The sequence below is a fragment of the Furipterus horrens genome, unplaced genomic scaffold (assembly GCF_987537825.1).
Source record: "Furipterus horrens unplaced genomic scaffold, mFurHor1.1.pri manual_scaffold_2, whole genome shotgun sequence".
NCBI lineage: Eukaryota > Metazoa > Chordata > Mammalia > Chiroptera > Furipteridae > Furipterus > Furipterus horrens.
In genome coordinates, this window is record NW_028327172.1 from 25,730,208 (window position 1) to 25,742,321 (window position 12,114).

Here is a 12,114-nt window from a genome sequence, read left to right on the forward strand (position 1 = left end):
CCTTTTACCCAATTGACTGTAAGCAACATTTTTGATACAACATACTACATTAAGAACCAAATTAACACTACTCTTTCTACCTCACGGATTATGAGTCATTTAAGAGTAAGACCCACATCCTTGTAGCCACAAAATAAGATGTGCACTAGGTGCTTAATAAATGTTTTCTGAAAAGAAAATAAATGGAGAGATAAATTCCAGATTCTAAAGAATTAACATTTTTTATCAAAGCTTACTTTAGGACATTTCACCTGTCTGACTCTACAAAAAACCACTTCTACAAAATACTTCAAGAAACATATATCCTCCTTAAATATGCCTTCCCTCATTTTTGCAATAGAAAATGAATAGTGTTTAAGAGTTAATCACATGTAAGGACTAGAGGAGAAACACAATTTTATATATACATATGTGTGTATATATGTATATATATACATTTATTGTTATATAAATGTAATATCAACAAAATGTTGTCTTGAGGATAACATGCCAACTTTACCAAACACATAATGCAAAGAATTATGTGGCAAATTGGCACAGGAAATATACGGCAAAAAAAAAGTAGATTGGAAATGAGTGTTTTAAGTAAAATGTGAATGTGATTGTTTTGCAGTGACAAATTAGCCAAATTAATAATTATGCTTTATGTTTTCCAATAAAGCACACACAAAGTCAACTGCCCTTAAACTTAGTATTTCTAACATTTTTCAAAATAAAAGCTATCATTTATTGAGCATAAGGACCAATTACAATTCTTTTTTTTTTCCCCTCACTCAGCCGAGGACGTTTTTTTTCCTTGCTTTTAGAGACAGGGAAGAAAGGAGAGAGAGAAACATCGATGTGAAAGAGGAACATGGACCTGTCACTTCCTGTATGCGCCTGGCCGAGGGGTCATATGCACCGGGACCAGGGATCAAACCCGCAACCTAGGCATGTACCTGACTGAGAATCAAATCTGCTACATTTCAGTTATGGGACAACTCCAACGGAGCCACACCAGCCAGGACAGTACCAGTTACAATTCTAAGCACACCACATGTACTAACTCATTCAATCCTTACAACTCTTAGAGGTAAGAACTGTTATTTCCATTTTAGATACCAACAGGTCACATAGCTAGAACAGTAACTCCAGCACTCTAACCCCAGAGCCTGCAATTTTAACATCCATGCTATAAACCTAGAGCCCACTGGCTCTATTTAATACACTTATGTAATAGAATGGTATTTCAATTATATTGACTGTATTGTAGCATCTCAAGAATTACATTCTTTGTTTGTTTGCTTTTTATTTGTTTGTTTTTAGGAGCCAATATCTTATTGTTTGGTCCTTTGGTCCTACTCAGAAAAATGGAAATACAGTATACCATGGGGTACCCAACAGAGGATGTACAACGTATAGGTCTAAATAATGCAATCTGTAGCATTTAAACAATCAGAATTCTAGTCCAGATTTTGGTAGGTTTTTTAAAAATAAGACAATAAAACATCTATTACAATACAGGAATGAGAACCACACAAGAGAAAAAAGCAAGTGGAATAGGAAAAACAAAAAAAGACTGCCTTCGCTGGTATTTAATTCATTCCTTTTGTATTCAATTTCCATGTAAATACTCAACTATGTTCAAAGTACAAAGCCCGAAGAGTTTATTATGCACTAATTAGCTACTAACATGGGTTAACATGGACAAGAACCACGATAATTTTCCGCTTTGGTTGTTTCCTTGAATACCTTGAAAGGAGGCAAGCTCCAAAGGGAGTTCCTTCCCTGTCCTCTGCAGCCCAGTCTCCCACCAGATAACCCAAAACCCCAAAACCCACCCTAAATGCTGCCAATTTATATTCCCTCTGGTCACAGGAAGGAAGCGGGGAGTCAGGAAACCTAGCTTTTAGAGTCAACTCTGTGGCGTCCTAAATAAATCATCTAACTTTTCTCTGCCAGCAAAGTTCAAACTGTTGAGACCACGGAATTGGGCAGGTTACTACTCTTAATTGTGGAAAGACAAAGGTGAGTGATATCATTGAAAATTACTTTCTCGGTGGTACTACCAATTACCCTCACTGCAGTCAGCTTTCCCCGCAGAGAAAACTGAAAAATCAATTCTTAAGGCCAAAACCTGACCTGGAGGCTGGCACCACAACGGAGAGAAAGTGAAAGTTTTAAAGGAAAGGGAAAAACACATTCTTTGGCCTAAGAATTATACTCTGACGAGGTAAACCTATTTAGAAACTTCTGAACTCAGGATGCATGGGTGTGGAGGAGGGGACGCAGTGGCAGGGCGTGCTTCCTTAGTCCTGGGCGAATCCGGCGACCTCTGGAAGTTCCCCCCAAAGGCGTGGGGTGAGCTCCAAGAGAGCTCCCAGGACTCGGCCACCTTCTCCTCACCTGAGGCACGAAGATTTCTCTATAGGTCTCTAACTCGGGCCACCGACGACCACTACCATGCCCGAGAACCTCAGTTTGCCGCACGCCTTGATCCCAGCCCTGGGGGAAACTTGAGAGGACGGACAGATTGGGTCTACGTCCGGCCCAGCAACCGGGGAACGTCTGCCTTTCGTTCCGCTGCTTCCAGCCCCCCGCTGCCAAAGGGTCTTGCAGGCGCCGGGGTTTCCAAACGCTGTTCCTTCGCGGGGAGAGGAAGAGGGAGGGAGGCAAATAAGACCCTACCATTGCCAGGTTTAAATTTTATTTTTTTTTAAATATCCGATGCAACTTTAATTCTAACTTTCCATTTTATCCTGATCTCCACTCTTATTCAGTTTACTATGAGCCTATGGTAAATTTGTGTCCTAAATACCACGGAAGTTAGTAATACACCAGTTTTCATTAAAAGGTGGGAATTTTTGTCCCCTTAACACTATGTGTCTGGAGTTTTAGTTCTTTTCCCTTCATTTCGATACAAAGTAACTCCCGTTTCTTATCCTTTCTGTTATATTTCCTGTCTTGCCAAACTAAAGAGAGCTGGCACAGTAATGGCATTGATTATAACATTAAAATTTCTCTGCTTTAACTAAATATACATTCCTTAAAAATACGGAACTCATCCGAACATTGCTTAATGACAAATTAAGTCAGAATTTAAAGTTAAATATAAAATAAATACTTAGGTGTGGAAACGCCTGTTAAACTGGTAAACCTTATACAATGTGGGTGTCAAAAACAATGAATTTAAGATTTCTACTTTCTTAGTCGCCAATGATCAATGCAATTTTACAAGAAATTGGTAAAACATGCCCTTTTTTCAGACTAGATTAAGGTAGCATCTTACTATAACTTAATATAGAAAGTATTTCAGACAAATGATTCAATTCTGAATTAGTTGGTTTGTACAGTTCAAGAAAACTATTTTCCTTTAGGGATTTTCTGAAAACTTCAGTAAAATAAACAGTACACACATCTCATGGACTGTTTCAAGAATTAAATGACATATGTCAAGTTAATAAAACAACGGGGCCATCGAAAGTGAAGTACTATAGAGTGAGTGTGTATCTAAATAAAGGCTTCTCAGTTCTACTATTAAACCCAGCATTACACAAGCTTTTGTATTTGCTAAGAAATGTATAATACAGCCAGTAATTAATAGCTTTATTGATGCTCTATCCTGTACTTAGAAACTATCATATAACATGCATCATACACATTACACAGTGCTTCTGATTTTCTTCCCCAGGAAATAAATGTCCATCTTACGAGGGTTTTCCAGACATTGTTTCACTTATAATATCTGCACTGGTGTTGTGCTATCCTATATATATAAAATGATATTGAGTCACCAGAGTATAAACTCCAAGAGGGCAGGGATATTGACATAATTGCGTGCTATTATGTCCCTAAAATATACAATCGATAATTGTTGAATAAATGGATGCAATAATGGTAATACAGGGTGGAGCTAAAGTAGGTTTACAGTTGTTCATATGGAAATAAGACAATAAATAAAAATATAGGAATAAACTGTTTCTTATACTCACAACTGTAAATCTACTTTTGCCCCACCCTGTATATAGAACAACAATGAGATTTGGATCATACTACTAAAATTTCCCTGACAAACAGTTATCATAGCAAACATATCTCCCATTTTTTTCCAGGTATTTCTTCTTCTTTTTAAAGTGTACATTCTGAAATAATACCTAAAACCTAGTACTTACAAAAACAAAACACTGCATCCAATAATGAACTAGACCAATAAATTTACATAAATTTATTTTGTAATGTTATCATTAGAAAGAAATGTAAAAAGCAGCCACACGCTATTTGGGTTTCACAGTCAGCACCAAAGGGAGTAGGCCTGGGAGTCCTGAGAGATGAGGTCTAGGACCTCATATCAAAAGCTCTGGACTTTCAATTAAACGAGGCTTACTGATCCCGTTTGGTCCAAGAGACAGTGGCAGGAAGGAACAGGCCCCTAGACCTTCCAGAGCTTGGGACCCGTGCCTTTGGAGGCCTCCCTAGTCATAAACACCCAGAACCCATCAATCCACACACAACAGGCTCCGCCTCTCCCTCTAGCAGAGGGCCCACACCAACCCCTGCCCACACCCTTCTCACTCACACCCTGAACCCAGGGACAGGCCCTGAGCCCGCGCGTCTGAAGGCTGCCTGATAATCCCAGGTGGCTGACTCCCACCTGCCGCTCCGGCCTAGCCCCGCCCACCACGGCCACCGCCTCCGGAAACAGCCCTGCGCGTTGCCATGGAGACGCGGAGCCGGGCGCCTTCTGCTGAGCCGCGCGGATGGGACTTTTGGTGCCAAACCGCAGCGCGCCGTAGCAACGTCCGGCGTGATGGCGTCACGAAGACGGCAGCCAATGAAACGAGGCTCTGAGGAAGCTGGCTTGGTTTTGAATCTTTTGGTTGAGTTGAGTCGCCGGGAGGCTGGCTTCGAGATGAAGAGTCACGGTAATCTCTCCTGGGCCTGAAGTAAGGGAGAGGTGCTTTTGGAGAAAACTCTGGTCTCGGGACGCTCTTTTTGATGACCAGTCTCGCTGGAAGCCGAGGGGTCCTGCCGTCTAAAGCGTAAAAGACCAGGTGGGCTTGTTAACAAACATGGACGCGCGGAGTGGAGGGCGGGTGGGTGGGTAGGGTCCCTGAGAAGAAAGCTGAAGGAAGAAGGAACTCGAGAACCAGTAGAACGTGGTTCTGTCTGATCCGTAGTCCACAGTTGCTCAACAGGAAAGGCAGGGATCTCTTGCTTTAAATTCTGAGGAAGTCGGAGTTTTAAAGGGCATCCTGGCCCCTTTCCCAGACTTCAGCAGAGCACTTTCTGTCCAGCACTTTACAATGTAAAGTTAGTTCCGGATCCCAAATTCAGTGTTTTGTTTCAGACACAGATGTAAATATAACTGGGCTTAAGTATCAAATGAGAAATCTTGGTTCATCAATTGATAAACTTTTTGTCCGGCGAGGTTCTGCTGTTAGCCTGGAAAACGTCAGTCGGAAACCTGCCCGGAGGCCTGAGCATCAATTTAAGACCTGCCAGCACTGCCTAACGGGGACTGCTGAGGATCAGATGAGGTATGCTTGGCAAGGGACTTTAAAGCACTGAGAATCAGTCCTTCTAGCGTCTTTGCTTAGTTTCTACACGACTCTAGGCATTCAGTTTCAGACAGGTCAAGGGTGACTGCTGTTTATGAGAAAAGATTTGACCAGAACTGAATACTTTTGCTGTGAACATGTAGTTTAGGTTAATTATTAGCAATCGGGTAGAATTTGTTAGACATTGACAGGTTTTAGTTGGTAGTGTTATCCCACCACATTCAACCACCACGTTGAATTTTAGGAGGTATATTGAGCTTCTGTACTAGAGGATATAACATTCAAAGACTAAATCGGGCTTGTTATTAAGTTTCTATTATTTATAAAAACTTTTAGTACAAAGATTATCTGCCTTTAACCGTAGTAATTAATGTTTCTTCTGTTACTGAGCAAGTATTTAGAAGTATGTAAAACTTTCATTTTTAAAGTGCCTCTTGTCTCACTATAAATATACCCTGAATCAATTAAGGTGCATCTAAAGTGACTTTTATGCTGTAAACTTTATAAAAACAAGGAGGGAAAAATAGCCCAGATTTCAGGGCTTGTAAGTTAGTAGAAGCAGTGGCTCTAACACTAAAGTTATTTCCCAAAAGAGGTTTAAGTTGCCTAGAGACAATAAATGATAGTGTGGATAGTTACTGGTCCTAAAAACTGTTGAATATGTATCTAATTCAGATTTGAGTTTGTATTTAAGAAACAATTTATATAACTGTATCACTCCGCATTCAAGATGATGTGCAACATGTCTGTTTCATTGTTTGAAAGCATTGTGTTCTGATTCCTGTAGAGCATAGTTGTTAAGAACATGGACATTGGATTTGGACCTGGGTCCACATTCTGACTCCTCACTTACTGGCTATGTCATCTTGGCAGGATTACTTATTCTAAATCTAAGTCTAGGTCTTTTTTTTTTTTTTTTTTTTCTTTAAATAAAATGGAGACAATAATAGAATCTACCTTATATGATTATTTTAAGGATTAAATGAGATGATGAATATCAAATGTTTACCATAATGTCTGGCATATAGAGCGTCTTCAGATAATAATCATTATTGTTTCTTATTACTGATTGTAACTGTGTAGACCTAATCCAAGAGTTCTCAATTAATAGTATATTTGGTGAGAATAAAAACTGATACCCAACAAGCACAGAGAAATCATAAACTTTGTTTTATTTCACCGTTTATTGAAGAGCTCCTGTAGTAGGCCTTGAGGTTTCTATCAAAAGTAGGCAAATATATATTTTTAACTTCTGTAAGAAAATTTCTGAGGATTATATATTTATATCAAGAAGAATGGCGATTAATTACTTGAATTTTAGATTTAGTTAGTCTGAGTTCAAATCCCATGTCTTGTGCTTCCAATAGTGTGACTTTAGCCAGTTAACTTAATTTCTCTATACTAGTTTCTTCCTCTGTAAAATAGGAGTGATAATAATATGCCTGTATCATAGGAGTGTTGTGAGGATTAAATGAGAAACATGTAGATTGCTTAACACATCTGTTGGTAGGATAACTCAATAGAAAGTATTTCATAAGTACAACTTACTGTTATTAAATTATAGTTGTGGTTAAGGTAAATTTACTAGTTGTTTTGTTTTGTTTTTGAAATTAAAAGTGTCCAGACTATTTAAATTTCAAACAGTACAAAAAGATACAAAGTAGAAAGTAAGCCTACCTGTCACCCAGACCTTCTTATTTCCTCATCATGGCACAACTGGCATTATCAGTTTCAGTGTTCTCTCCCTAAGAGAGCCCATGCATATACAAATATGTATGTATCTTTTGAAAAAACAGATGATTGCTTGCCAAGTCCACTATTCACTTTTTTTACATATATCTTGAAAATCTCCATTAGTTATTTGTTCATTTATTTAACAAGTATGTATTGAATGCTAAATATATGACAAACCCTGTTCTAGATTCTGGGTTACAGATGAAGACCATACTCTGTCAGTGCTGACATTCTAGAGGCAAAATAAGCAGTAAATATGTAACTAAATAATACATATATTTTTTCCAGTTAGTCTGGATGCTAAGAAGAAAAATAAAGCAGGGAAGGGGAGAGACAAGGGCAGAGTTATACTGTTTTGAATAGGATCTTTGAGGAAAGCGTCTGTAAAGTGATGTTTGAAGAGAGATCTGAATAATGAACCAAGGGATTGAGATTTGCAAATATCTATAGATAGAGGCTTCCAGGCAAAGAGAAGAGGAAGTGTATAGACAGTGTGACTGAAGCAGAATAATCAAGGGAGAGGATAACATTTGAAGAAATGGTTGGAGAAGTAGACAGGAGCCAGATGTAGAACATACAGGACATGCTAAAGAGCTTGCATTTTATTCTTACGTTGGGACGTCATTGAAGAGCTTAGAGGAGTGGAATGGCATAAGATATATAACGTAACCTGATTGCCTTTGAAGAAGGTATCAATACATGTAGCCAATGAATTAAATAAAATTTATTACTGTATTTGCATATAATTGGGGCTGAATCTTTAACTTAATTGTCTTGTATTTTATCTAGGGGGGACAGTAACTAGGTAAAGTTAAGGACTTGCTTGTTCAACTCAACTTATATTGTCTTGCAATTATTGAAGAGAACTAAGTTTTAATACCTCTACGTTAAACATAGAGCAATGAGCTATTCCATGTAAGTGAAACTCCCAGAAAATAGAATGTTTTCCTTGTTAAGTGATAATTTAAGCACCCTCAATGATTAGCATAAAACATTATTTCATTTTCCCGCTTTTGTATAAAAAGAAATTGGGCGCATTTTTTAAAACTTTCTGATGCCTCAGGGTCCTCATTGTTTTTGCCCATCGTTGTACTCTACTGTAATATATTGATTCTGTTAGAGAAATGTATTGTATGTTTGTACTCCAAATGTGGAAATTGCTTTCTTAGATTGTGTCTACTTTTATAATTAAATTATTTATTAATCAAATATTTCAAAACTTACTGTATACCGGGTTCACTACAAGAAGTTAGGGATATCAAAGTAAAAAGAAACAGAGTTTCATTAGCTGTTATTTCTTGTCAGTTCCTTATACCCTTTTCTAATCACATGAAATAGTTGTAAAATTTGGAGCTAGAAAAGAACCTTAGATACATATAGTCCAACCATATCATTCTACTGGTTGGCAGCAAAAAGCCCCTTCATTAGATCCTTGGTTACTCTTTTATACTCTACTCTCTCCAGACTAGACAAATACTTTTCTTCAAAGTGAACAAGGGTGTTAGAAGTGTGTATCCTTGATGTTTTAGTGCCAACAACAAAATCCTACCAGCTTGATCTTTTGATTCTATTCAATAAATACCACTTGGCAGTAAGTATGACAAAACTAACTGTCATCTGAAAAGTGTTTTTGAATAAATGCATTATTTCACAGATAACAATATTTAGGCTTTGTTTTTTATTTTTTATTTTTTTTAGTGTAAGAACAACCTCATCAATCCATGAAGACAATAGTATATTTGAACATAGACAAATTTTTACGTTGTGTTTCTGTCGACCTTTGGTATTTTTATTAAGAAAATTTTATTCACTTTTTTGTTTTGAAAAAAAGGGAAAATGTGATGCTTTAAAAATAATATTAATGCCTTTCATACAATCTATAACAAGTTGTAAAACAGAGTTGTATTTGATGTTACACTTCTTAAAATACCCTTTAGGTAGTGGTCAGAATTTCTCCTTGAAATGTTATTTGAATAAGATCTATTGCCTTCTAAAATACCTTAAATGATTCCTAAATAACTTCTAAATCAAATCTAAACTATAACCTTGCACTCGAGATCTTCTAAGTCTGGCCACACCTTTGTCCGGTTTTATTTTTGAATGCAACCCTCTCCCTTTTGCTGCGTCAGGACTGAACACAGCTAAATTGAGCATTTTTTTAGATGCTATAAAGTTATAATCAGCTAAAACTAAACTACAGAAACAAGATTTAAGCAAATTGACCATGCAACCAGTTCGTGTCCACTGCACAAGGTGTCTTCTACCATAGGCTCTTGGACTTGCTGCCTGATATATTTTTGCTGTAGCCACTTATTTGCTCCCTCACTTCAGTTTCTATAAAGTCACCCACTAGGTAAGCTTTCTTCAACTGCTCTATCTAAAATAGGAACCCGCACATACACTCCTGACCCTCTCAATGCTAGAGCCCAGAGTAATGCCTAGCACATAGAAGGCACTCAATAAATGTTTACAGAATGCGTAGTTTTCCTTCCTGAAAACTTTTTTTACCTAGTTAATCATTCTCCGTCCTTCAGTTCTCAATTTATCACTTTCTCTAGGAAGCTTTCGAACTATATGATGCTCCCATTATAGTCTTACATAGCACTGTTTACTTTTACCTTATAAATTTGTTACAAGTATACCTTAACACTTTTTGTGTCACTATTTTGTTAATATCTGTTTCCCTCACTGAGCTGTATATTATAATAATTTTAATGGTAAACATTTGTAATGCATACTGTATGTTAGATATTGTTCTGAGTGCTTAATCCTCACAACTCTATGAAGTAGGTATTATTATTTGTCCCACTTTACAGATGAGGAAACTGAGCCACAAGGGGTTTTAAGTAACTTGCCCATTGTTAATGGCCAGTAAGAGCTAGGATTTTAATGTAGGCTGTCTGGCTCAAACATCGAACAGTTAACTAGATGAATTGGTTAATTAATTAATTAGCATGACATGCTTTCCAACCTTGAAGTTCTAAGGTCTATTTTGAAATAATCACCTAATGTTTTATATATTATGTTTAATTAACCATTTCATTTGTGTACATTTTATTCATTAATTTAAAAAGTGTATCAGTTAAAGCATGTTGAACACTACTGAAATATTTAGAAATGTGTATGGAGGGTAATTTGTGGTAGCATAAGAAATGTGGGGTTCTGTAGCCTTTAATATAATAGACAGGGGTCAGAAATGCTAAACATCCTCTAATACATGGGACAGCTCCAAACAAGGAAGAATTGTCCTACCCAAAGTGCCAGTCCTAAGTCTATTGGGAAGCACTAAAAAAATGGACCAGTGTCTTTGGGAACAAGAGGCATGAGTGGGGACAAGTAGTCAAGAGAATTGACATTTATTGAATATCATAAATATACTTAATACCTGTTATGTCCTTTAGCCTTTACAACAGTACTATGAGCTATTATCTCTTATACAAATGAGAAACCTGAGACACAGTGAGGTTAAGTAACTTGACCAAGGTCATAGAAGTGAGCTATAGGTGCTTTGTGGGACTTGGCTAGACAGACGCTCAGGATGAAGAAAGAGCAGAATAGTAAATTCACTTGGGACCTGACTGTTAGAATCCAAATGACCATCTTTCCTCTTCAGCATTCTATTTTTGGGGAAGGACAGAGTCCTAAAAAGGGAGTGCTGTGTCCACTGTCTTCTGCTTTTAGATTGCTTTTGGCCTTACTTGAATTTGTTCCAAACGTATATGGTTTTGTGACATATTTTAGCTTTACCGTTGCTGTTATTTTTCCAATTAAAAAAAAAAAAAAAAAGTAACCTCTTTCCCCCTCCACCCACACCATTTCTTTGCTCACTTTTGCAGTAGTAGTTTCTTTATTCACTCTCTGAATCTGCTCCCATTCAGGCTTTTGTCCCACCATCCCTCCCCCTGCCCCCCCCCCCCCGTAAACTGCTTTTCCCATTAGCCTCTGTTTTGCTAAATCCCATGGTTACTTCTTATTAAGTATTGAACATATTAACAGTATTTAACACAATTGATAATTCCTTCCGCTTTGATTTAACGTTTTCCCCAAAATCTTAGTGCTATTTTAAGCTTCAAAATCTTTTAAAAGCTTTAAATGGCACTAGACTCTGAGGACGGTCTATAGTTCTTTAACTTGGCTTCCAACTGCTTCAACATTTCCACTTGGATCCCTGTTAAAATTTTCAAATTTAAGGTATCCAGAACTGAACTCCTGGTCTTCCTTTCTCCCCACCCCAAAAAACCCTGCTCTAACCTCTGTTATTATTATCTCAGTTCATTGCTATTCCATTTTTTAAATGTTCAGGCTAAGAACTTTGGAGGGTTCTTGAATCCTGTCTTCCCCTCATATCCCTCATCTGTCTGTCAGGAAATTCTATTGTCTTGACCTTTAGAATACATCCAGAATTTTATCACCACCCCATTCTGAGTTTACAACATCATATCTTCTCAATGACCTAAAGTATCTGTTACCTGTAGTATGTTATCCACATAGCAGTGAGAGTGATCAGGTTATGTCACCATACAAAAAATTAAATGGCACGTTAAAATACTGATAAATCCCTTTACCTGAAATATTAGTCAGGCCCTGGCCTTCCACAGGTAGGATACTCAGAAATTCTAGCTTTGAATTTTTTTTTTTTTCAACAAGTGTTCCAGCACTATTTTAGTTTGGGTCATGGGAATGAACAGGGAAGGATCTCTCAGAATCATATCAAGGTAATAAATGGAGAGCCTTGACCTCTGAACTATTTATAGTAAAGGTGATCTTGACTTCAAGCTTCTGGGCAGTGGAAATTGGTAAACCAGGCTCATCATGACCTGTATATCAGAGACCCACTGGGTTA

At 37.5% G+C, this 12,114-nt stretch overlaps 2 protein-coding genes across 3 annotated transcripts in view; one reads left to right on the plus strand and one right to left on the minus strand.

Moving 5' to 3' along the window:
- The window catches only part of METTL15 (methyltransferase 15, mitochondrial 12S rRNA N4-cytidine), a 172,747-nt gene extending 168,028 nt beyond the window's left edge, over positions 1 to 4,719 (minus strand). The window contains exon 1 of one of the 2 annotated variants that reach the window (XM_090263049.1): positions 4,556 to 4,719. The gene's annotated coding sequence lies outside the window, so the exon portion shown is untranslated. Of the gene's footprint in view, positions 1 to 2,385; positions 2,586 to 4,555 lie in introns of those variants that run through there. The other variant, XM_090263040.1, reaches the window with a different exon arrangement.
- A 136-nt stretch (positions 4,720 to 4,855) lies between these two features.
- KIF18A (kinesin family member 18A) overlaps positions 4,856 to 12,114 on the plus strand; it is an 81,094-nt gene continuing 73,835 nt past the window's right edge. The window contains exons 1-2 of the mRNA XM_090267610.1: positions 4,856 to 5,030; positions 5,408 to 5,516. The gene's annotated coding sequence lies outside the window, so the exon portion shown is untranslated. The remainder of the gene's footprint in view (positions 5,031 to 5,407; positions 5,517 to 12,114) is intronic.